The 27093-nt window shown below is 43.6% G+C and overlaps 1 protein-coding gene across 6 annotated transcripts in view; it reads left to right on the top strand.

Annotated features, from left to right (window-relative positions):
* Positions 1–27093, top strand: part of ERBB4 (erb-b2 receptor tyrosine kinase 4) — a 923012-nt gene that overhangs the window by 594069 nt on the left and 301850 nt on the right. The gene's annotated exons all lie outside the window — the stretch shown is intronic.

The following is a 27093-nucleotide window of genomic DNA, read 5'->3' as shown; positions in this document are numbered from 1 at the left end:
AAAAAAGGTTAACCATCATCCCAGTATCACACCCACTATGGCCCTGTTGGACCTGCCTGACTTTAAGCACATGCCATCAGTCAGACTACACAAGTGTGTACTTTAGGCACACACTTAAGTACCTTGCTTTATGTGGAGGGAAGCAGAGACAAAGATAGCCTTCCTCCACATTGCCTCGATCTATGGATATACTAGGATTTCAGGTAGGGCAAGCCCAACTAAATTTCTTACAGAAGACAGGTTGAGGTGCCCAGTGCGAAGAAGGTGCATTTGTTGGAGATCTCTCTCTCAGATTTTCATCGATTGTAAATCTAATTGGACCACTGTGGTTATCTAGTCTGATCTTATGTGTATAACACAAGCTCTAGGAGTTCCCTGAATTAATTTATGTTTGAATTAATCTTTTAGAAATCCATTTCATCTTGACTTTTACTGGGGATAGAGGATCCACCAAAACCGTGGAAAAACTGTTCCAATGATTAATTATACCCACTCTGAGCAATTTGTCTTCACTTCAACTTCCTGTCACTGTGTCCTCTTCTTCTTTTGCCTGCTAGATTGATGAATCCTCTTCCATCCCATTTCTGTGCTTGGCAGAGATTCCATTCAAGTCACTCCTTAATTTTCTCTTTGTGAAGCTAAACTGATAGACAAAAGGAGTTCAATCACTGCAAGATCCATTTTCCATCCTTTAACCCTCCTTGAGCCTTTTCCTGTTTATCAACATCCTTCTTAATTAGTGGATCTAGACCTGTTTTTCCAGTAACAGCCAAGCCAGGGCCAAATACAGAGGTCTACTCCTAAGCTATACTTCCTTCTGTATACGTCCAATGATCACATTATTGTTTTGGCCAAAGCATCTCACACAACTTCAGCTACACAAAATGTGTTTCTGGAGTTGGTTTACCTTAAGCCGAGCTGTGGCGGCGATCACACAGCAGGAGGCCAATGGGAGCACACGGTCCTGCCGGCTTACTTCTCTGCCCTCGGTGTTCTGTATTAGACCCACTAAATAGAATGCTAGAAGACTGATCTCTGGAGGATCGATCTTCTTGCAAGTATAGACATGCCCCTGCAGATTAAGAACTAGTCATTTTAGGAATTACTTTATGGTTTGATTGGGAATTACTTTAAGGTTTGATTGAGCAAAAGTCTTGTACCCCAGATATATAACTTCTGAGTCAGAAATACTCCAGGCTAAATGCTCCAAGCAATAAATCCTGGACTTCAGACATTAAATGCCTACAAAAAATCCTGTAGGACAAGAACCCTTACAATATCCGTCAAATCCATTCGTCTATACACACAAGCAAATGCAGATCTATTATTTTTTACACAGGCTGTATTATTTGGCTGACATTTTGAATAGACTGCAACCCTCCCTGGGCTCAAATTGTGCTAAATGAATCCGTGTGCATCAGCTTTTTTACTGGGTTGCCTGCCAAGCTGTTTGTAAATAAATAACTCCTGGGCTTTGCTCCACCACGGTGTGAAAATTAAAGTGAGAATCAATGAGGACTTCAATCTGGTGCTATATTTCTTGGACATATACGTGGAGCACCAATTCTTGAATGCCAAAATGAAGGTGGAGGACAGTATGTTACTCAGAGGAAAGAAGAAACTGGTTTTCTCTTTACTGACTCCAGGCTTTGCTGGTGTGCTTCAGGGAACTCAAATCTTATCTTGCCCCTTAAAAACAAACACATGGAATCCATGGCACAGAAGAGAACTGTTAAACATGAGGTCTGTACACAATAGCATTCCTCATTAGCTGATGGGATACGGATACACCTCTAGTTCTGTGATCTGCTTACAACGAAGAGGTGGAACAGTATTTGGAGACTAACTCAAATGCATTTAGTACCATTGGGACAAATGGAAAGTTGACTCACTCAGCTTACTGATGTGATTTTTGTTGTTCTTGTTGTAGCTTAAAACTTTTTTGGTAGAAGCTAGCTACGTGAATGCCTTCCATTAAAAATGTCCAGGTTATCTAATATTCCCAGATTAATAAAAAAAAGGTTAGGCATTGCACTCACTGTAGGGTTCTCACACCTGTCAAGTATATCAAAACTCTATATGTTTCTGTTGTGCCTCTTTTGATAAAAACGTGAGAAATCTGTGGATGCAATTAATTTTTTTTAAATGAAACATCTGATTTTAGAGGCACTGTGGCCAGATGAAGTTGACATATTTGATAAGAGCATGGCTTTCCTCTTCTTAAACCATGTGAATTTCCCAGGGGGTTGACTGCTTTTTGTGTAGTAGCATTTACCCTGTGTGAGAATCAGAGGTGAGGAATAAAATCAGGGACTGGTCTTATAATTGAAGAGCGCTAATGAAAATAGGATTTGTGTGTCATCACATCTATTTGCTACCATATCAGAATATTAATCTGGAGCGGTGTAGGCGGCACTACCTGAGTGCTTTGAGTTTCTTTATTTTGTTGTTTCTCTTTTTGTTTTTAATGAGCACTCCTGGCTCTTTGACAGATTGCCTTCTATTTTCTTCTTCGGGTGCTAGTGATGTCATTGGAAACACCAGCAGGGTGTCATGGCTGCTTTGCCACTCTGGCATGATAAATGCAGAAGTGGGGCCCAGCAAAAGTACCCCAAAACCTTATCTACCAGGCTTTGGTATAAAACGTCCCCCCAAAATCTTAACAACGTAGATTTTGGGAATAAAATCTCCGCTGCCACCACCCAAATATGTTAAAGAAATCAGGGAGAGACTACTTGGAAAATCTCATCCCTAAAGTACAAACCAGGACACACAAATTAACCAATACCAGGTTAATAAAAAGAAAAGAGAGAACTTTTATTTTCACCATAATATTCCTGTTGCAAGCATAATAACTAGATGGAAAAGTAACAAAATAATATACTCATGGAGAAACTCCATGGGCCTAGAACTTAGTTACAAAAAAAAAAAAGCCAAAACATCAGATCCCATTTCCCAAACCATAAAATAACAAAACCTAACGGATTTATCTAAACTTTACCCTACTTACAGAAAGTGAAGAATTGTTTCTTGGAGAGAGAGAGACATGTCTGTCTTCCTCAGTAGCTAGAGGGAACTCCCAGAGACAAAGGAAGGAAACCCAAAAATGCCCTTGTCTTAGTTTGAGATTCCTACCTACATTCCTATTGGCTACCTGAGTTAGGTATAGTTAACCCCTTAGTCCCCAGGCTGCTGGCTAACCCTCATGATCATGACACAGGGTAAGAAGGTAGTAACTGTGACTGGTGCTGCAGCAGAGGTTCTGAGGTTAGTGCTGTAATATGAATCCCATATTTAAACACACCTTTGGAAAAGACCACTAGTCAGTGTTTGCAAAAGATAGGGATTTAGGCGTTTGCGTTGAGATGAAATCCTAAATAAATACTCAAGCCTGTTACCATTTTTATACCTTCAGCATCTGTACAATTACATCCAGTCCATCTGTTTTCCCATGAAATTGTTTACACAGATAAAAAACCAGAGTTTTCATTTTTTCCCCTCAAACAGATGGATTGGAAATACACATATGAAGTACGGTGCTTGTGTAAGTGGCAGAGAAGTAGCAATGTTTTCTGCTTACTCTAGTCTTGCTTGTGGGGATGTCTTCAACAGGCCAGTGCCCCTGGCCTGCTCTACACTACAGAGGAAGGTTGAATTAAGATACGCAACTCCAGCTTCATTCATTATATAGCAGGAGTTGATGTATGTTAAATTGTGTTTCCCCGCTGTCCACAAAGTGGGAGGCTGATGGGAGCGTTGGCCCCCATCAGCTTCCCTTACTCCTCACCAAAGGAGGAGTACAGGATACCCACCAGAGCTGCCCTCAGTGTTCGATTTACGGGTCTATACTAGATCCACTAAATCAAACACCAGAAGACCGACCTTCGGAGAGTCGATCTTCCGTGTAGTGTAGACGTAGCCCATGTGGCCTAGGAATGTTCTTCAGACAAGAGCCCTAATGTTATACCAGTGTCTACTGGCATGAGTCCTGTCCTCTGTGGAATCACATTCCCATTCATGGCTCCTAATGTGGAATCATGGTATAAGTTCTTTGTAAAGGACTGGAGAAATCACCATGCCAGGTCAGATGGAGAACTACAAGTATTTGTACTTCATTATTTTGCAGGATACATAGACACACATTTTCAGGAGAGCTTGCAAAAAGAATTTCAAACACTCAATACCCAGTGGAATGGGCCAGATTTTCAGCTCAGCTTTCATGTATGCATCTAAATCTAACCACTTATTTTAGTGCCTGAATGGTTACTATTTAAAAAGTCAACCACAATTGCAGCAGAAATTACCTGAAATTCCGTATCATCCCTCCTCCCCCCACGAACTTAAAGTAGGAAATAATGGTGGTCAATCTGTAGAACTTGTTGTTATTGTTGTTGGCAAATATCGACGTTGCTTTTGTGGAATAATAACACACTCCCTTGTCGCTGTCTAGGTTTTCTTTCTTGATAATAGAAGTTATCCAGTTCCTTTATTAAGTACTGTTATTGCTTCAGCCACGCTTTTTGCCAGTTCCTAATTGCCACCCTGGGAGCTGAGTCACTGAATAATCATAGCTAAGACACAGTTTAGGAGAGACAGTTATTTGGAGATGAATTTGTTTTCTTAAAGACCATAATTATTTTAAAACTTAAACATTAGTTTGTCTTTTATTTGCATATATGTGTTTTATTGACCAAATAGGCAATTCAAGCTTGCTTTGGAATAATGAATAGCACTAATCAGTAATAATATCTTACATGTAGTCTCTGATGCATTTGAAGAAATAGAAGTGAGGATGGAAGTCTTCCTAAAGGTTACAGTATTGCATACTATTAGCTTTAAATCACTGAGACAGTACAATATTTAATCTTGTAACAAGATGTCCATCTTCAGTTGTAAGAGGAATTTGGGGGCTGTTTTTTTCTTTATGATTTTTTTGAATAAGTCTGTTGCTTAGTCAACATTGTTTGACAAATACTGTATGTGAAATATTGGCTTTACATTCAGCTATTTGTTGTTCTTTATTTGGGACATGACCCCTTAGTGATGCGATATTCTTTTCTGGTCACTAGTGGGATGACTGAAAACTTGCAGAAGCAGAGAAAGGAGATCAAAGAGATTTCAAGATGGCTGCATGAACATTTCTGGTTTACACCAAAGCACAACCTCACTTGCATTGCTGTTAAGGAAATCTTCCTCTATTTTTCCTTGAGCAAGAAATCACCTGTACCAGCAATAGCGGCAAATGAGTGATTTTCATATATGTTTTTTAATTTGCATGGAGAATGAGCTTGGTGTCAGCTCTTCAGATCTCTGCTGAGAGAGGGCAGAAGTGCATAGCCTATGGCACTGTTTCACCTATCTGGTGCAGCTAGGCCTGTCTTTTTTAAGCATGTGCTCGGATGCTTTCTATACTCAGGCTAATTGGAGGGTGTCCACTTCCATTGGTTTTTAATACAGCCTTTTAGGAAACTTCAGTTTATTGATCTCCATAATAAAATCTTAGCGATCTCTGTGACTGGACACATCTCCATGGTCCCTTCTGGTGGCTCAGTGTGGCTTTACTCACGCTGTCACAGGGATCTCGGGATGCAGTGATTCTTTAGCCCCTCACCGAAAGCACAGATGAATCCCACCTATTCCTGAGCATTAAAGTCCCGCAATCTATGTATCAAAAAGAGAAGAACTCCACACTGGGTCCTCCTTACTTTAGGCTTGAAAGGCCATTTTCATAGAGTAGTTATCAATGTTTTACTGTCAATTTAGTAGAGAGTATCTAATGAAGTCTTATGTGGTCAGGTTTGGTATCGCAGTAAACTTCCGATAATCCGGCACCTTTAGGATCCAGGGCTTGCCAGATTATCAAATATGCCAGACCATCGGAAGGGGGGGCTATGAAGAGTCTGGGGTGGAGTAGGGGGGATGCACCCCTCGGCGCTGTGGGACCAACGTGGCAGCACCCCAGCTGCTCTGCCCCCGGCTTCCCTGAATCTGCCGCTGGTCAGTTTCAGCAGCAGCTGAATTGGAGAAGCCGGGGGCAGAGCAGCTCCAATTGTCCGGCTGTCTGGAGCGCTTCCAGGTTCCTGATGGTGCTGGACCATCAGGAGTGCTGGACCATTGGATGCCGGACCACTGGATTTTACTGTAGTTGATATTATCATCAGTGACTTGGACAATGGAGTGGAGAGTATGGTTATAAAATTTGTAGATTTCACCAGGCTGGGAGGGGTTGCAGACCCTTCACAAGAGGTGTTTAAAATGCAACATTACCTTGACAAATTGGAGAATCTCTTTGCACTCAGCAAGAGAACATGATCTTGGTAACTAATTGACCATTTATTATCAGTGGGAAATAGGTCAATGGAGGGATGATAGGAGTTACTATAGAGAACTTTCTGGGTGTCTGGCTGGTGAGTCTTGCCCACATGCTCAGGGTTTAGCTGATCGCCATATTTGGGGTTGGGAAGGAATTTTCCTCCAGGGTAGATTGGCAGAGACCCTGGAGGTTTTTCACCTTCCTCTGTAACATGGGGCACAGATCACAGCTGGAGGATTCTCTGCATCTTGGGGCCTTCAAAGTATTTGAAGGCTTCAATATCTGAGACATAGGTGAGAGGATTATTCTAAGAAGGGTGGGTGAGATTCTGTGGCCTGCACAGTGCAGGGGGTCAGACTAGATGATCATACTGGTCCCTTCTGACCTTAAAGTCTATGAGATGAAATTCCATAAAGACAAGCGCACAGTACGTCACTTAAGATGGGAAAAACCAAATGTGCCACGACAAACTGGGGAACAATTGTGCAAGTGGGAGTACTGCTGGAAAGCATCTGGAGTTACAGTGGATCACAAAGTGAATGAGAGGTGCCTGTGTGAGGCACCTACAAAAATGCTAATATTATTCGGGGGTATATTAACGGGAGTGCTGTAAGTAAGACAGAGGAGGTGATGCTATGTTTGGCACTGGCAAGACCACAAATGCAGTGTTGGGATGATTTTAAATACAAACTGAACAATCAGCTGACAGGGTGATCTAGGTTACTTGGTCCTGCCCCACCACCCAGGGCTGGACTTGAGGATCTCTTGTGGTCCCATCTAGCCTGGTATTTCTGTGATTCTACTCACACCTTGCCTTCAAATAAATAAGCCACTCCTTTGGCTGGTCCACAAAGAGCAATTTTTGGTTGTTTTACCTCCAGGAGACAGAGATTCCAGTCTGTGGTACATCTCTGCACTAATATAGTTGAGGATGAAAGTATAAAGAAGGCACCAGCAACCTTGATTCCTTACTCATTGAAGCGGGGATACAAAAGAAGTGTCACTTTAACGGCTCATGGGTAACCCAGCACAATCTGCATAAGATCTAAATTCCAGATGACCTATTCATTTTGAGCGTGCGACTCCTGTACTACCTTGGTGAGTCAAAGCACATGAAAGCGCTCTGTGTAGCTTTTCCCTGTTTCTCCCTGGGGTTTCTTTTTAGTTCAACATCTTGCTCTCTCGCTCTCTCCCTCTCTCTCTCTCTCTCTCTAACTCTCCCATCGAGCCAGGGGTTTTGGCTATTTAATGGACAGATCGAAATTATGAAAGCAGAAATCCTAAGGTAAAAAACCAGTGTCTTGTCAGGCTATTTATCCACGACCTGCTGCTACTCCAAGGGCTCCTTGTCAGCCCTTGATATTGCCCACACTACAAAACAAGGCTGATTATATTTAATTTGACTTTGAGCATCTGATGTAACCGATGTGATTTTTGCACAGCCCCATGCTCAACCGAGCACATCTTCAATGCCAAGGGCTACATTGACTTAAGGAGTGATGCATTGTGGGTAGCTATCCCACAGTTCCTGCCACAGATTGGAATTCTGGGCTAAGGTCCCAGGGCCTCATGGGTTGCAAATATTGAGGCGGGTGGTTATGGGCCTCCCATGTCTGTGGCTCAGAACCAACCTTGTCCTGTGGTGCGGTATTCTCCAAGTAGTCCACTGGCTGCTGCATATCCCTCGGGTGACCTTTACCCACCGTGTCCTCTGCGGTTTTGGCATTGATATCCGTGTTTTTGTGGTTCGGAGCTCTGCCTGCACAGGCTCTCTGCCCTTGTTCCCACACCAGTCAGATCTGCTGTTGCCCCCATGCCCCATGCTGCAGGCGTTTGTGATCCTGGGCATGCTCCACTGTGCTGGTGAGATCCCTGTGCTGCTCCAATGGGACATGTGTATTCCAAAGTTCCCGGGGCTTTTGCTGAAGAGCATTGGAGTAGAGCGTGGAGCACCCTGGCTGACCACCTGAGGCCAGTACCTCCCAATTCCAATACACCAGGTTTACATTGCCCTTAAACTGAAGTGTGGATGTCACCTCAGGCTGGTGCTGGTGGCACACAGGAGGGACTGGGCAGTGTAGACACAGGCTATGTGTACACAGCAGAAGAACTCTGCCGCGTCCAAGGAATGCATCTGCTCTTCCGAATTTTTTTTCAGAGGAGCAGATGCTTTTTTTTGGCATCCCTGTAAACCTCATTTCACAAGGAAAAAGGGACGTGCCAAAAAAAAGGAGGGTTCCCAACATTTGGCCCTGTGTAGATGGGCCAAATGTCAGAAAAGCTTCTTCCAACAAAAGAAATGGAAAAAGGTATGAAAATTGTGATTCACGATTTGCATACCTTTTTTCGGAAGAACATCACCATCTAGACACAGCTACGCTCATTATAAATCAAACCTATTCAAAGAACAGTTATCAATGTTTTGCTGTCAGTTTGGTAGTGAGCAGTATTCCCTCTACGCTGGGTGCTTGTGCGTCCACTCAAGATAAATTCAGATGCTGCCCAGCTGATTAGCAGAGTGCCCATTGCTATGTTTTTTTTCTGATGGTGGTGCACATTTGCATGTGCCTCAGAGCACATAAAACTTTATTCCTCACATGGATAGAAAAAATCCACATGTGGACGGAAAAGATTAGAGGGAACACAGGTAGAGAGTATCTAATGAGGTCCTGAGTTCAGTTCTGGTAGAGTGTACAGCAATTTGTGTGGAGTGTGTTCTTCAAGGCAAAATCGTTGTCTCCTATTGGTCTGTCGGACTCTCTGTGGAATGATGCTGCTGCTGACAACCTTATTGATGGTAAGAAAAATCTTCCAGCATCTGCGGTGAAGCTTGTTTTACTGCCTTATAGAACAGGGGTCAACAACCTTTTCAAACCAGAGACCCAAACTACATCAAAGATCAGAACAAGTGGTCAACAAAGAGCCAGTATAAGAATGCCCATTTGCATGACTGAAAACATATCACTTAATATTATCGATAATTGACATGCTGATTCATAATAGGACAAATTAAACATTGTACTCACGGACTTTCTTTAATATTACTTCTGCTGCATCTTTTCGCACATTTCTTTCACGTTTACATCACAACTGGTCCAAATCAGGTTCCTGCACACACTCAAGCTCCACAAGAAATTACGTATTTTTAAAATTTTTAATTTTAAAAGTTGCATGTATTTTGAAAATGACAAAAGAGCCATATTTGGTTCCATACTGAGACGTAGGTTGCAGACCTGTGTTCAAGAAGGTATTAATATTAGTAGTTAGTAGGTCCACGTTTATAAATGATTTCCTTCTTCTTCTAAGATATTAGTATGCGAAGGGAGATATTTTTGCCTCATGAAAGTGCATCCTTTTTTTAAAAAGTGAAAATTGTAACTAATCTTAGTTTTAATTAAGAAAGGGAATATACAACTGAGATGTGTGCTTACGTGGGAAATTCTAAAGGAACCCCCTAGACCAATTTAAAAATACAGGCATCTTATTGCGTTGTAGCCTTGAGACATTTTCACCACCCTGTTTATTCTTGTCTGACAAGAATCATTTCATATACTCTGAAAGGATAATTATCCTTGTAGGTGAATCTAATTCACCAAATAAGAAAGAGCAGAATTTTTATTAAAGGGAGTTCTTTTAAGTCATCATAAGAAATTCTTCTGTATATTTGAGTACCTCTCTTGTCGCCTTGCCTTCTAATACATTAGTTGTGTGTATGGGTGTGTGTGTGTTTTCCCCAGCTATGATTTCTCCGTGACCCCTAAAGAAACCGGAACCATATACAGGCAGGCCCCAGGTTATGTCAGTCCGACTTAAGTTGGAACCCTAGTTACAAACGGGGGGGAGGGGGCGCAGCTAGTGCGGGGTGCCTCCCCCATTGTTGCCGCCTCCAGCGGTGCGGGGGGCGCTTCCCCCCAGCAGACCAGGGAGACGCGGAGCGGCTTTTCTCGCTGCGGAGGACGCGGGCGGCGGGACCGCCAAGACGCGCCATGGTCCCACCGCCCGCGTCCTCTGTGGTGAGAAAAGCCGCTCCACGTCTCCCTGGTCTGCTGGGTGGGGGGTGCACAGCTAGTGCACCCCCCACCCAGCAGACCAGGCTTTTCTTGCTGACGCCTGGGGTAGAGCAGCTGGGGGGCTGCCGGGTTGGTCCCACAGCGCCGAGGTGTGGCCCTACGGGACCAACCCAGCAGCACCCCAGCTGCTCTGCCCCAGGCGTCCCCAAGTCAGCCGCTGCTGAAACTGACCAGCGGCTGACTACAGGAAGCCCGAGGTAGAGCTGCTCTGCCCCGGGGTTCCTGGAATCAGCCGCTGATCAGTTTCAGCAGCGGCTGACTTGGGGACACGTGGGGTAGAGCAGCTGGGGTGCTGGTCCCCGCAGCGCCGAGGTGCGACATTGCGGGGACCTACCCAGCAGCACCCCAGCTGCTCTGTCCCAGGTGTCCAGATTCAGCCGCTGTTGAAACTGACCAGCGACTGATTCCAGAAAGCCCAGGGCAGAGCAGCTCTACCTCGGGCTTCCTGTAGTCAGCCGCTGGTCAGTTTCAGCAGTGGCTGACTTGGGAACACCTGGGGCAGAGCACCTGGGGTGCTGCCGGGTTGGTCCAGTAGCGCCAAGGAGCGGCGCTGCGAGACCAATCCAGCAGCACCCCAGCTGCTCTGCCCCAGGCATCCCCAAGAGCAGCTGGGATGCTGCCGGGTTTGTCCCGCCGCGCCAAGGGTTGGTGCTTCCAGACCAATCCAGCAGCACTCCAGCTGCTCTGCCCCAGACGTGTCCGATTCAGCCGCAGCTGGTCATTTTCAACAGCGGCTGAATCTGGACACCAGTTCCGACTTACATACAAATTCAACTTAAGAACAAACCTACGGTCCTTATCTTGTACGTAACCCGGGGGCTGCCTGCAGTGTGCCATATGGTAGCTCTGCTGTGCAATGCGGGGTGCTACTCTAACATGCCGTTTCTGCCCTTTGAACGGATGTGAGTTCAAATCTCTGCTGTGCCAGATGAGCCTCAGATACAGATGAAAGGCTTCCAGAGCTTCAGATCGCTGTCTCCCGTGCCAAAGAGGTGAAGGACGAGTGGACTCCCGAATGAAATGTGCTTGTCAGAATACTGCATGTTCCACCAGGTTTGGGGCAGCACTAGAGAGAACTTGGCCTACTGGATTTTAATATCAAACACAGCCCGTATTGCTCCTGAGACAAAGGCATGATGGTTAAGCAATTGCATCCTTCTTTTAAGCTGGTGACTGATTTTTTTTTTAACCTCACATGTAGAAAATGGATGTCTTGCACAGAGCGTAATGAAAATGGACAATATTGTCTCCTAGGTGATGTGAGGGGAGAAAGCTTTCAGGGGATCAACTTCACGGTGTTTTCTTCTAATAGAGTAGCCAATGCGTGGTTTGTCAACCGTAGGGAGTCACATTTTGACTCCCAAAATGAACCAATCCACTCAGCGCCTGAGGAAAACACCAGACATCTTGTGAATTCCTCTTCCCACGTACTCTGACTACATTGCACCATGCCAGCTTCTGTCTGGCAACCTGAAATGTGAGCCTCCTCTCCTCTGCATTCATGTTGTGTGATAAGCGAGAAAGCATCAGCATTAACTTAGGCACAGAGCCGCAGCAGATTTTAGGAAGACGGACGAACCTGAGGAGAGTGACTATTATTAACCCTCTCATTCCTGGGCCAATCTGGCGCCCTCCCCAGCTAGGGATTTTCATGGGAGGAAGTGTCAGGTGAGCCGCCTAAAATTTACATTTCTCTTCTTTTGCACTGCTCCCTTCTGGAATCTAATTTGATCACTGTACCCAGTGATAATGAAAGCCTTGGAAAAATGCAAGCAGTGCTAAAACTGTCTGCAACATCCCCCACCTCAACTCATGCAGTTGGTTTTTTAAAAACAGCAACCACTTTTTGCTGCTTTAGTCAATCACCACCTCCGCTGGGAAGCAGCCATAGGACTGAGAATGAGAACGGAGGGAAAATGCTCAGAATTGGCACATGAGGAGACGTAATGGGCAGTGTAAGATGCTGCCTGGTTGCGTGATCTATCCAGCTGCAAAAAGGAAGCTGTGACAGACGGCCAATGTGCGAAGTGAGCCGCAGTCGCTAACTAGAAAATATTGTTCACACCAGGACAAGGGACTCCTAGAAGGGGAGGAACCATAACACCAGTGAGGTGTTAAATTGACTTTGGGCATTTTAGTGCAGCCGGAATGTGAGCATAAGGAGAGGGGTCTGCTGAAGCAATATGCACGTTAGAAGTGTCTTTGCTTTGAATTGCCTAGTGCCACCCCCGGAGACAGAATAGGCCCTCATCATGTGGCGCCTCTCTTTCTCCCTGCGTGTGAAAAGCTTTGTTAATGTAGAGTTAAGGTTGCAGGCTTGTGCCTTTGGAGAACACCAGGATGAGACTTTGCCATGCTTCCTGCAGGCAACCCATGACGTCTCTGGTTCCACCCCCTCAGCTTGATTCCCAGTGCTGGAGTTTTGGGCTGGAGGAGCAGTGTTGCCAGGGAGAGCTTGCATAGGGGGAATTCTCCCTTGGCCTGTGGAAGGTTTTCTTAAAGGCATTGAAAAAGTGAGTGGATCATGGGGCCAGATCTCTCTCCAGTAGGAGTCTCAAAACATAAATATTGCAAAACAGAGAAATGTGGAGTGAAGGTTTCTTTACTTGGGACTTATATGGGAAATGTAGGTTGAAGGTATCATTCCTCACCACCTTAACTCTGCCCCCTTTAATGCCTACTCCAATATCTCCCTCATGGAGATTATAGTGCCTTACATCTCCTTCAGCCTTTCATCCAATACGATCTCTGTCAACCAGCAGCTTCCATACTCCCTGGGTGAATAGCAATGTGTAGAACAAGCTGAGCATCCCTTGGAGAGCATGGGTAGAAATCCTCAGGTACAGTTGTAGAAAATGGATCTCAAGAGACTCTCTCTCTCTCATCAGTGATAGAAAGCCATCTGTTCTTGGGCCTACAGAAAATGGTTTCTTTCTAGGAGCCAGTGTTTTACTCAGAGGGAGAAAACCTGCTCGGGTCATCCCAGTATCTTTTGACCAGTCCCACTTCAGGGCTTCACTCGAAATAAGCTACACAAATTGAGCTACGTCAGGTGTGTATCTTATTTCGAAATAGCTTATTTCAAAATTGGGAGCATCTGCACAGCACTTACTTTAAAAGAGAGCACTCTTCCTTACGCCTCATACAAGGAGGGTTACAGGAGTTGGAGTAAGAAGTCCTCCAGCTTGACAGTATTTTGACACTATTTTGAAATAACTGCCTGCTGTGTAGGCACGGACTAAGTTATTCCAGAATAATGCTAGTTATTTCAAAATAGTGTTGCAGTGTAGACATACTCTCATCTTCCTTCTGGAAAGGCTATAAATGGCCTTTTGAGGCAAAGTATTGTGATAATGATTAATAGTAGCTCGGTTCATATGATCCTAGCAGCATCAGTATTCTGGAACTACCTTAACTAGAATACCAACTGACTGCATATTGATACAGCTGAGAGAATAAATGAATAAAATATATAAACAAGTGAACTTCTGAAGGCTGAGAAGCCAATAAAGTGGTGTTTCTGAGGAGTCTCCATTTTTTTTTTAATTTTTACACTTTTAGATCACTTCTTATTACATTATATTATCTATAATTGGAAATCCTGTGAAACAAAGAACTGCAAAATTATTTGAATTTTTAGTGCCAGGAATTTGCCCAGCGGCCCTCAGCTAACTGGCCTTCATGAGATTTGACTTTCCAAGAATTTTCTCCTCTTCTCCATCTCTGTCCTTTGTAAAAGACTGTCATCTAGCTAATTAGCCCTGTGCCTCCCAACATGCATCAGTCTGAAGTTCATCTTCCCTGTAATTTCTTCCGAGCACACATTTTCTAGCATTGTCTATACAGTAAAAGCACTCTGCAAGAATGTCTGGATGGATGTAGTTTATCAGTGCTGCATCCTGTTTGACCAGAAGTATGGACAAAGCATTGTTTTGCTACAGGTTAATCAGTTGGGAATATATTTAATTGCATAGAGATGGCAATGTTAGAAAATACAGCTCCTTGTCCAGGAATAAAGTGTATTCTGCAATTAAATATGGACATGAAAGCCATCAGCGGCCCAAACAAGGCTGCAGTGGTATAGATCAGAAACAAGTTAGAATGGGAGACAATCTAAAATATGGTAGGTCACATTAAAAAAAGTAGTCAGTTTCCTTTGTTGGTCAAGATGATCTGACAGCAATTTTATGCTAGTGGAACTCCCCTGAGTGCAATGGAATTACCTCTGATTTACTTTGATATAAATGAGATGGAAATCAGGCCCATTGTGATTTGCCTGTCGCAAGGAAGTTTGTTCTACCAGAATGTTTCAAACCAGATTGGCTGCAAACAAGCATGAATTAGGTTAAGCAGCATAGTCGGGGAGAAGGAAAAGGAGAAATAATAATTGTGGCAGTCAACGAGCTAAATATAGATCAGAATGAAGGGTTTATAACATTAGAACTGATTGTCTTTTACTTTAAAATAGGCATGGGAACTCAGCTACCAGATCAAAGCTGGTTATGTATAGTGGAATGAAAGAAAAAATGAATTTAGCGGCTGAATTTTGGTCCACGTGGAGGACAAAGAAAAGAGAGTAAGGAGAACCAGGCAGCAATAGGTTGTTGTCAGTAATAATATTGACAATAAATACTTAGCACATTCTAGAATTTCAAGGCACCTTGCTTTAATAAATTTGCCCTCCATAACACTCCAGTGAGCTGGGTAATCTTTTGCTCTGCCCAATTATTTTAGAGGAAATGAGAAGTTGAGTGACCCGCCTAACATGAATAGGTGCTCAGCTCACGTGGGTACCAGTGAAGAAAGGTAGATTTTGATGGAAGAGGTGGAAAGTGGGAGTATTTAGCAGGCCAGAAGAAGAGAGGGGATAATTAAAGATACCGTCACCTCCAAATTCAGTTCTCACACTTCCTTTAAGAAGTCTCAAGAGGGATAGCCATGTCAATCTGTAACTTTAGAAACAATTAGCAGTGCTGTCGCACCTTGCAGACTAACAAATGTATTAGTCTTCAGCTTTCATGAGTAAAAGCCACCTCATCAGATGAATTGGAGTAGAAATTACAGAATCCAGGGTATATATAACAGCAAAAAGTGTTACCTGCCAATTGCAGGCCATGTATATTGGCCAAACAAGACAGTCACTGTGCCAAAAAATAAATGGACACAAACCAGACATCAGGAATGATAACACACAGAAACTGTAGGGAATCCTTTTAACTTCCCTGAATATTCAATAATGGATTTAAACATAGCCATCCTTCTACAAAAGAATCTTATCACCCGATTACAGAGGGAGACATTTGAACTGGAGTTCCTTTACAAGTTCAACACTATCAATTTAGTCTTGAATAAAGATCTTAACTGGTTAACAGACTACAAAGGCAACTCCCCCACCTTTGATATTCACATTTCCACATCTAATACTATGAATGAGACACATCAGGTCTGACTTAATTAGCTTCCTTAAGACTGGTCCTACTTGACAGGAAAATTCTTTTGCAGTTATATATCCCCTGGGTTCTGTAATTTCCACTCCAACTCATCTGATGAAGTGGGTTTTACCCACAAGAATTCATGACCTAACACATCTGTTAGGGTAAGTCTACACAGCAAAGTTATTTTGAAATAACAGCCATTATTTTGAAATAACTTTACTAGCATCTACACAGCCATTCTGTTATTTCAAAATTAAATCGAAGTAGCGGAAGGCTTATTTCTAAATTGGTAAACCTCATTCCACGAGGAATAACACCAATTTCAAAATTGCTATTTTTAAATAAGTGCTTTGTAGACACTTATTTCTAAATAGGGGGCCTCCAGCCTTCCCAGGGTGCCCTGGTGGACACTCTAGCCTCAACCAAGAACACTCCTCTCCTTCCCCCTGCCCCAGAGCCCTTATAGGGGCATACTCTGGCCACAGTGCCTGTGCCAGCTCCAAGCCTGCCAGCCCAGAGCCAGCAGTCACTGCCCCTGACACAGTGGCCCCAAAACATGAGCCAGCAGCCACTGACAGCCAGCCCACCACCAGTGCCCAGGAGCAGTCTGCCAGGGCCCAGAGAAGGTGGGCATCTTCTTGGTCCAGGGTGGAGATCGTGGACCTTATTCAGGTTTTGGGGGGATGCCCCCAACTTCCATGATCTCCACACTAGATGGAGGAATGTGGCTGTCTATGGCAGGATAGCTGCCAGCCTGGCCACCAAAGGCCGCATGTGAACCCAGGAGCAGGTTCACATGAAAATCAAGTTGGTCCAGCAAGACCTCCAACCCTGAGCCCTGAGGTTCCCCTCCCCCTTCTTCCTTTTGCTTTTCCCTTCCAGCTCCCTCCTCCCAGGTTTCTCCCTCCCTTCTTCCACCCTCTCCTTTCCCCAGTCTCGCCAGAGTTTCATTCCCCCTCCCCAGTTGTGTTCATGAAAATACATGTATTTTATTTTACATCAGGAAGGGGGGTTAGGGAGGGGTAAGTGGAAGGACATGAGGGAGGAATGAGGCACAAGACCCCAGTGAGGCAGACCAGGGAGGCTCTTAGTGCTCCTCAGGGTGGAAACTTTCCCGCAGGGCCTCCTGGATACTGACAGCCCCCTGATGGACCTCCCAGATGGCAAGTGCAACCAGGCTTGCAGCAATGCATCCAAGAGAATCACCAGCATGCCCAGGGGCAGCTCTGGCTCCATGATGCAGAGTGCTGTGGTGTCCCGAGTGAGGGGAAACAGCACGCAGAGACAAAATGCTTTGCTATCCTTCATCAAGGTAGGCATGCAAGCAGGGAAACCTGAGAACTGGCTGTCCAGGGGAGCTGCCTTTAAGCACAGGCCTCAGATAGCCTCAGGCAGCAGCCACGCAAAGTAACTCCTGACCTGATGCCCTGCCGGACTTGGTTCCAGCCTGCCTTAAATGCGATTCAGCATCCACTCAGTGTGGACGCACTATTCCGAAATAGCAAAAAGCTATTTTGAAATGCATTTTGTGCGTAGACGCGTTATTTCGAAATAAACTATTTCAAAATTAGATATTTTGAAATAATGCTGTAGTGTAGACATACCCTTAGTCTCTAAGGTGCTGTACATTGTTCCTTTAAGAAGGTATCCATTGGTTTAATCTGTCACAATAATGCAAGTTTAGCAACATCAGGAAAACTCCCAGATGAGAGAAACTATAATGAGAGAGAAACTATGACAGGAGACTATGTGGGGGTTTATTTTTAATCATGCTCTTAAGCCCTATTGCTCAGAACAAGATATGAAAATAGGAGTCATCTTTTTTACTCCATTTGCTCTATTTACTTTATTGAGCTGCTTCTATTGTTGTCTCCAGTTATATATAAAGCTCTGACACTCCACTGACATTTGTACTGTCATTTGCAAAATCAGGGTGGTAGAGCTTTAGATTCACTGTGCACTGGTGCAAAGATCTGCACAAGGAACAGAGACGAAGCTTATTGACCTAACGTTCGGTTATTCAGTAATATACAGCTCCTTGCAAATACAGAAAATGCACAGCACAGGTGGCAGAAATCCAGCACTTTTTCTCTTAAAAAAAAAAAAAACAGCAAGCAAATAGTCTGGTAGCACTTTATAGACTAACAAAACATGTAGATGGTAGGCTGGAATGATGTGTTCGGTTTGTTTACGTTGCGTGTTATCGTGCTGAATGAAAGGACTCGCCTTCAAAAAAAAGGAAAGATCAGCATGCGTCACAATGAAAACCTGATTTCCCTCTGCACTGTAACCAGACCAAACTGAAACCCAAAGCAAGTGGTACAAGTATGTACGGTGCATTTAACATTAATTTGAGACTCTGCACATGGGGACAGCATTTTCGAAAGATCCTGGCCTCCCTCAGCGGGCTCAGATTTCCGAAAGGGCTCCCTGTTAGACTCCATGCCGAATGCTGAATGATTCGGAAGTGAGAGCGGATGGTTGCTGTGTGCTTTGAAAATTTGGCTGCATGCATGGTAGGAAGGAACCACTGAGCACAATGTCACAGAAATAAAAGATATTTGGCCATTACCACCAAGCTTTCAACTGGCTTCCAACTAATGACCCAGATAATCTTTACTTGAAATTGCACAATTGAGATCGAAGGCTGTCTGGGGTTTCTAGTTGATACACCGCATCCGCATCCGTGAGCTTATGACGGTGGTCACTGAGCCGAAATACAGAAGGTTAAATCTCTCATTTTCATTATCAAACTGCCCCCATTTCCCCAATACAAATGTGACATTTCAATTTTACACAGTCTAACTCTTCTTAAATCATCTGTACAAATCCTTCAGATGTTGATTGATGATGGATGAGCTATTTTCTCCTAAACCACCCAGTTCTCATTACCCTTTAAAGACATCGCTTATTAATAATGGACCTGAAGTGTTTTCCTAGTGGGTCATCAGCAATTCTCTGTGCTAGCAGTTCAAAAGACTTTGTTTAGGGAACAGGCATGAAATTTCCAGGCCAAAGCCATTCTGAGGGGGATGGGAGGTGATGTGTTCAGCTTCCTGGATGAAATATGACAGGGTTGTATGAGTAATACAGGGTATGACAACAGATCGGTGGGTGATAATGGGAAAGATGTCACCGTGTCAGCATCCGGAGAGGTATCAACAACTGTAATGGATACTGACCTTGAAAATTAAGGATAGGCAACCTTAGACTGGAATGCCTTGTGTGTGTGTGTGATTGTGTGTGTAGGGTACATCTTGCATGGTATACAGTAGGTGTTTGTTCGGTTTCCAGAGAAAAGTCTTAGGACGTATAACATGGTCTCCCGTTTTGTTTCTGTAACTCAGATTTGCAATCTCCCTTCTGACTGGTTATAGTGGTTAGTTGATAATAGCCCTTTGCCCTGTTGAATGCTTACCCTTCCCAACTTCCTTCAAAATAAAATGGTAACAAAAACATGGTAGCTCCGTATCTCTTTCTTGCCCTGCCCTCTGGGCTGAGAAATCCCCAAACAGAACTTCATTTTTAATCTGGGGTCATTATATCCATTTTAGATACAATGGAGGAAATATTCCAGGCCAGATTTGGCTCTCAGAAAGGCACACTGCTTCCATTTGAAATACAAGTGAAAGAGGTTAGAGCTGCTTGCAGTTAAGGATACTGTACAGGACCTGAAAGTACCTCACAACCTTAATCTGCACAGGAAAATGGGAGAAGTAGAGCATTAGGGTACGTCTACACAAACCACCCGTTATTTCGAAATATTTTTCAAATAACGGGCATGCTATTTCACCATCCCGGTAAATTTCATTGCACGAGGGATAAGGGATGGCTCAAAATAGCATGTTATTTCCAAATTTGGCGCTGTATAGATGCACCAAATTTCAAAATAAGCTATTCTGAAATAGATTTGAAATAAGATACCCAATTTGCATAGCGCAAATTGCGTATCTTATGTCGAGTTTAGGGTGCTATGTGGACGTACCATTAGTGATTAAGCAGGGGCCAGGACATTTGTGACTCTTGCAGAGAAGAGCCTTTCTTGTGTTGCTCAAATGGGGAAGGAGAGAGGTCCCAGCCCCAGTGAACTTGCAATCTAAACAATGTGCAGACAAAGATGGGGGAAGGGATGCAGCAAAAGCCTTTTCATGTGCCTATTGCTCTATTTTATCTTTTCTATTGATCATATGATTTTAATAGGGACTTTTTCCTTCATAATATTGCCTTGCTCTTCAATGAAGTCATAATCCTGGTTGCTCATATCACAACGGCCATTATATGGGGCAGAGGTGCCAACAGCATCCATGGGCCCCTGGGAAAGGTGGGGGGGCAGCTCCCTGCTCCCAGAATGGGTGGGGCTTAGGCAGAAGGGGCAGGGCTGGGGTAGCCAGGCCTCAGTGCTGCCTGGATAGAGGCGCTGCTCCATCCCACCCTTAGCGCCGCATGGAGTATGTCGCACAGTACAGTACTCCGGTGGTGATTTAAAGGGCTTAGGACTCTGGCCACAGTGGGAGATGGGAGCCATGAACCTCTTTCAATTGCCAGGCCCTGTGGCAATTGCCCCTTTGCCCCCACCACCAGCAGACCTGTCCACAATGAAGGTTAATCTGGTGATACTATTCTTTACACATAATATTTGTGATGGACGTATCCATTTTTGATAGTTAGAAAGACAATTATATGCTAATCATTGGCTCATTTTTTCATAATTATTCTCTGCGTGAGACATTTTTGGCTCATGGGTTGCCTATGAACTGTTTGCCATAGCTCTGACTTAGTCACGTGGGGTGATAGGTTACCTACCTCATGTGAAAAGTGCTGCTCTGTTATTCGCTGATTGAAACATTTTAAGTAGCAGCTATTAGGAGCTGCTCATTTCTGATCTGACATTCTTCATGATAATCATTCATAAAATATTAGACATTTCATAAATATTTAGTTTTTCTCAAACAGCTGATAGCTCTCCAAATAACGAGGCCCCCGTGAGTCAGAGTGAACTGAACTTGGTGCTTTATTTGAAGAAAACACTGGCGTGAAAGGATTTTCCTTTCCCTTTTGTACCAGTCAAGTTGCTGTAGTCTGTTGAAGATTTTGCATTCAGTTCAGAATGAAGTCGCAAGATTCCTTGCTCTCAGACCCTGTTGCAGTCCTGATGGTGGTGTGGAAAACGGTGTTCTTTTGCGAGCCAAATCCGAGTGCTGATTTAAAAAAGAAAACACACCTAATGTAGCCAACAGGATTTGTGCTTCAGAATCTGTTGTCTCCCTTTATAAATCTCCCTGGTGGAAATGCTAAAGCTGACTTTTACCCAAAAGACGGGGTATTGCAGGCAGCTGTGCACTGATCTTTGAGTGCTATCCCTGCTATATTAGGAAGAAATGCAATGATTAGACACTAATCATGTTCCCCATTTGTAGAAAGGGTTTTTAAAGCAAAGAGGACAAAAGCCGCAAATGGTTATATTTCAGTAAATGATATTTAAAATACATTCCCATTGTGCGCATCTTTTTCCAGTGCTTCTTGCACAGAGATTATCTCCTATCTGCACAGTTAAAGAGCATAAAATGCACTAAGGGACTTGTCATTCCATTTACTACTCCCAGGACGAGTTCAGTGAAAAGGAACTTCAGGTGTTTCATATGGAGGGGGAAAGATAGGTCTCTCTCTTTTTTTTTCTTTTTTTTTTTTTTGTCTACCTTTCTCTGCCAACTTGTTTTCATAATCTGGGATCTCTGCCTTTCTCCTGTTGTTTTGTTATTTAACATTTCTTTCAGTGCAGTAAATTAAAATTAGATGATGCCTTTATGATGATGAGTTGATTATACTGTAATTCTATTGTGTATTAATTACATTTGTGCTTCATTTGCTTAACACATACCAGGGTGTATTAGGTCTTTCCAAGTATTGCTCTTGGAATAAGAGAGTAACAGGAAGCAAATTGCATTGGGGCCAGATATCTGAGTCGGTGTAAATAAAATGTACCCTTTATTTTTCTTATGGGGCAGGACCATGTACTGTCTAGACCATCCCTGATAGATATCTATCTAACCTGATATTTAAGAGCAGGGGTGGTCTAGATGGTACTAGGTCCTGCCATGAGGGCAGGGGACTGGACTCGATGACCTCTCGAGGTCACTTCCCATTCTAGTGTTCTAGGATTCTATGAATCCGGGAATGTAGCTGCCGAGAACTCAATGGGGCGGGGTTGATTTGTACCAGCTGAGGGCGTGCCATGAGAGGAGATAGAAGAGCGCAAATTGAAGAAGAGGCTGGTGTGTGGATTCAACAGAAAGGGAGATGGAAAGCTAGGGCTGCCAATCCTCCAGGGTTGTCCTGGAATCTCCAGGAATTAAAAATGACTATTTAATGAAAGATAATATCCAAAAATTAACCTGAGAACTTGCATTAGCTTCCTTATCTGTAACAGTCAGATTCTGAGATCCTTTCTGGAGTGTACTCGTGTCTTACTCCAGGATTGACCTTGTTAACGTAAGTGAGATAATCCTTGGACAGAGGGACTACTCAGTGAGAAATAAGGGCTTCAGAAAGGCCAGGTAGATAAAGAGTGGATGGGTGAGGTTCTGTGGCCTGCAATGTACAGGAGGTCAGACTAGATGATCGTAGATGGTCCTTTCTGGCCTTAAAGTCTATGAACTCAGTGCTTGTTATTGACATTAAGGGTTGTCAATAGAATTCAGATAACTTTTCATGCTAACCTTGAGTTAACATTCGTTGAAAGCTCGTGATTGATTGCGGAGACAGGAAAGGGGCCTGATTCTCAAACTCTTACCTCCAATTAATAGCTTCTTACTCCCATTGAAGCTAGCATAAGTTGGTGCTGAGTGTATCAGAACGTACAGAAGTTTCCTATCAAGCAAAGTGAATCCAGTTTTTGATACGCATTCTCAAATGAATGCCTATATAAGAAAATGTATATCTTTGCAACTATTTACATAAATCAATTGACAAATTTATAACCCATTTAGCTGGAAATGATAGTAGATCTTTGGTGTCCATTGGCAAGGTTCTTCTGGGTCAGGATTTGGGACAGAGTGGATTTGCTCATTCTGTGTTGATGGCACAAAAAGGAGAAATGATCACTAATAGTGTTTTGATACATTCTTCTAAATATTTCATTTCTCTTGAGGCAGAATTGCTAACAGATGCCGTGTGGGATATGTCAGGGATCACAAGAATATCATCCAGATGGATCAGTAGTCTACCTCTAATCTGGATTCCTTTCTGTGCAAAATAATTATTTTTGTCTCTATTTTAAGCCCTTTTTCAGTGGAAAAAAAATCCAAGCTCTTAAACCAAAGGTTTCCTAGAAATAAATGTCATTACCAGTAATTGATTAATGCGGAGGAAAGAGGAGTTTTCATGCGATCCCTTTTTTTAATATGTTATGTTTGGGAGACTGTCTCCTTTTCATAGTATGTAAATCCTAATATTTTTAGTGAAAAATTCAGTGTCTTATTTCCTTACTGTTTGCAGCTGTTAATATTCCCTGGAGAAGTTTTTGAAGAGTTGCTCTGGATCTGTAAACTACAAATAACCTTAATCATCCCCAAAGTAGTCAAGATTTACTTTTAATGTCTCCTTAAGAAGGATGACACTCCTTACATCAGTAGCGCCCCTTAACGCCATTCGAAGATGCCATTAGTAAGCAACCTTCACATTTTCGGCATTAGGACTCGCATCTGTGACTCTGAGTGGCTCACGGGGTTTTAGCTTCACAGTCCTTATTAACTTTAATGAGAGTCACATGGCTAAAAGTTTGTCCAGTGCTTTGAAATACTGAAAAACAAGAAAGGAAACCGTGGAACCAGCAGGATTTCTGGGAGGTAAAAAGAGATTAGTTAGAAACAGCAGCAGGATTTCATTTTCATAACAAGAGTAGAATAGCCTTCTCTATTGAGATTTGACCGATCAAATCGTTAAGAAGATAGAGAAATGAGGAGTGCTTTTAGAAAGTAAGCATTGCCACAGAAACTCTGTAATTACTAGATATTAGTAACATCAAATTTGCAAAAAATAATTTAGGAACAAATGCAAAAAGTAAAAATGATTATGCTTAAGGTACATTCCCATTGTGAGCATCACTTTCTAATGCCTCTTGTACAGCGATTAGCTCCTGCCTGCACAGTTAAAGAGCATAAAATGCACCAAGGGGGCTGTCGTTCTAATTTCCGAGAAAGAATTGAGGAACAAGGAATGTCAGGTGTTTTATGGTGATGGTGGGGGGAGGCCGTAGATTGTTTTCTGCCTTTCTCCACCTACTTCTCTGTTTTATCAAGGACCTCTGTTCTTCTCTTGTTTGCACTGCTGTAGGGTACAATTCTTATGCTCAAGGAAACATTACACCTGTCAGGTTAAAGCCTCCTGATGTGAGACCCTGTCTCCCATCTGGCCCTGTGTTGCCAGTGGAAAGGACTGGAGCAGTGTCAAGAGAGGCTGCAAGCTGGAGAAGGAATTCTGAGGACAACTGCCAGTTGTCCCAGGACAGGAGTGACCATACGTCTTGTTTTGGCCGGAACAGTCCCCCTTTTAAGTCCCATCCCAGACGACCTGAATTTCTTGCCCCGTTCCTCCCCCTCCCCCAAAAAATGGGTTGCACCCCTGAGGGAGAGAATAAGATTTGAGGAGTCCAGGAGCAACATGAAGTGTTAGTGGGTGGTGGGACTTGGGCAGTCAGTCCAAGTCTCAGGTGGACAAACGTAGTCCCAGGCCTCAGCGGCCAGCCCCAGTTCTGAGTGGCCTGGGTAATCAATAATGCCAGGTGGTTTGGGAGAATCTTCAGGGCAAGCAGCTCTGGCCAGCCCTGCACTTTGTCCTGAATTTACTTTGGGAAATATGGTCACCCTACCAAGCACCCCATCAGAAGTCCTGGCATTTGCAGTGTCTCCAAGAATGGAAGGTGCATTTCAGGGTGGTGCATATACTTCACTACAGATATTTTGGGCAGGGTTGCATCCCCAGGGGCCGGGGATAGGCTGTCCTCATTACTCCAAGGACAACTTGACCCCCCTGGAGGAGCCTGTTCAGGTCAGTGCAAAGATGTTTTGTAACCATGTGAAGCCTTCCCTGCCTTGCACTGCGAGTTCTATGCCATGCCAATGAGAGGCACGGCACCAAATCTCTCACGGCTCGAGTTTCCCATAATGGATCTTCTGTGCATTTTGGATAAAGGCAGATGGGTTTCTTCTCACCGACTTGTACTGAAAACAGAACAAGGCAGGAGACACAGAATCTTTTACTTGAACTAGTTTCAGTTACAAACCTCAGTGCTGAGAGCTGACAGGTCACTTTTTCTGATGATGACTTTAGTAGAATAGGAGATCTCATCAAAAGAATGCAAAATATTTTGGCAGATATTTGTGTATTTAATGGTGTTTACTCAGGTTTTTTCCAGGGAAAAGTGTGAGGGGGGGAAGTCTTCATCTAAATTCTCCAAGGAAAATGTCTGTGTTTTCACCAGAAATTCAAAAACCAAAACATTTTGGGGCAACTGAAATATTTTGATTTGATTTACAAAACTACCATTGTGCGTTATAGAAGGTGTAGTCCAGATGCCTCATGATCCCATTCTTCTTTATAGTCTGGGCTCTCTAGTGAGACTATGATCCTCACCATGCACCAGAATCTCCCCTCTGAGGCTGTGTCTATAATGCACGCTGATTTCGAAATAACTCATTTCAAAATAACAGCGTGCACATCTACACAGCAGGCCCGTTATTTCGAAAGAATTTTGAAGTAATAGGCTTCTTACTCCGACTTCTATAACCCTCATTTCACGAGGAGTAAGGGAAGTTGGAGGAAGAGTATTTTTCCTTCAACTTACTGCTGTGTAGATAGCGCCTAAAGCCAAGTTAAGGTACGCACTTAACATAGCTGAAGTTGGTAGCTTAACTCGACTTTAGGCCGCAGTGTAGACATACCCTTAGTGAAGAGAAGCAGTGCCTCATGGGAGATGCAGGCCTATTATGGAGCACAGCCCAGAGAGATGAAAATGGAGGACTGCAACATCCTCATCAGAATGTTTGTGGGTTTTCCCAACAAAAAATCTTTTAGTCACAAATCCTTTTTTCAAAACCCCTGATTTTTCATAAACTGTTCAGATTGAAAACATAATTAATTGCTGATCATTAGAAATTAAATATATTATGAGACAACACCCACTTGAAAGGCAAGTGGCTATTTTTGTCAGCCTTGTGATAACCTGTGGCTCATTCCTAATACTCTGTCCACGTCCACTCCCCCAAATATACTCACTATGCTAAGGACTGCAAGGGGCATAGCATAGGTCAAGAGAATACTCAGCTGCCCGATGAAGAAGAAATGAATGGTGTCTGGAGTCCAGAACCTGGCCTGTACGGCCAAAGTGTGGCACACAAACACACCGCTTTTCACCTTTGTCTGGTTCAAGAGAGAAGGTGCCCTTTAGCATGGACGACTCTTGAAGATTTAACCTGAGTTTGTAAGTTGCACCCTCAGTTGTCAGTAGAGAATAGAATGAAGATAATTTCTGTGATTCTATTAAAGGTTAAGGTTGGAAGCAAACTCAGGAGGTCACATAGTCCAACCCGCTGTTCAAAGTAGCTCTAGCCCCAACTAAGTTATCCCAGCTAGGGCTGTATCAAGCCTGGCCTTAAAAACCTCTAAGGATGGAGATTTCACCATCTTCCCTAGGCAACCCATTCACCACCCTCCTAGTGATTTTTTTCCTAATATCCAACCTAGACCTCCCCCACTGCAACTTGAAACCACTGCTTTCTGTTCTGTCATCTATCACCACTGGGAATAGCCTGGCTCCATCCTCTCTGAAACCCCCCTTCAGGTAGTTGAAGGCTGCTACCAAATCCCCCCTCACTCTTCCCTTCTGCAGCCTAAATAAGCCAAAATCCCTCAGCCTCTTCTCATAAGTCCTGAGCTCCAGCCCCCTCATCATTTTTGTTGCCCTCTGCTGTACTCTCTCCAATGCATCCACATCTTTTTTTTTTTTTAGGGAGGGGCCCAGAACTGGACACAGTATCCCAGATGTAGCCTCACCAGTGCCGAATGGAAGGGAATAAGAGGATTTCTGATTGGTTATGCTGCCATGCAGTACAAGTCCTTTCCAATGGTCATGTCACTTGCACCAAATTCAACCAGTTGTAAATGAGAGAATTCTTATCTTCCTCCTCCCCATAAAACCATGTAGTTGTTGTGCTGTTAATTATACTTACAGCATGGTATTACAGGTGTCTGATTCAGAGTAGAAGAGTGTGCCACTTCA

Source organism: Pelodiscus sinensis, chromosome 7 (assembly GCF_052426305.1).
Source record: "Pelodiscus sinensis isolate ZL-2025 chromosome 7, ASM5242630v1, whole genome shotgun sequence".
NCBI lineage: Eukaryota > Metazoa > Chordata > Testudines > Trionychidae > Pelodiscus > Pelodiscus sinensis.
The sequence above is the reverse complement of the archived record's forward strand: the minus strand, read 5'-3'. Positions and strand labels throughout refer to the sequence as shown.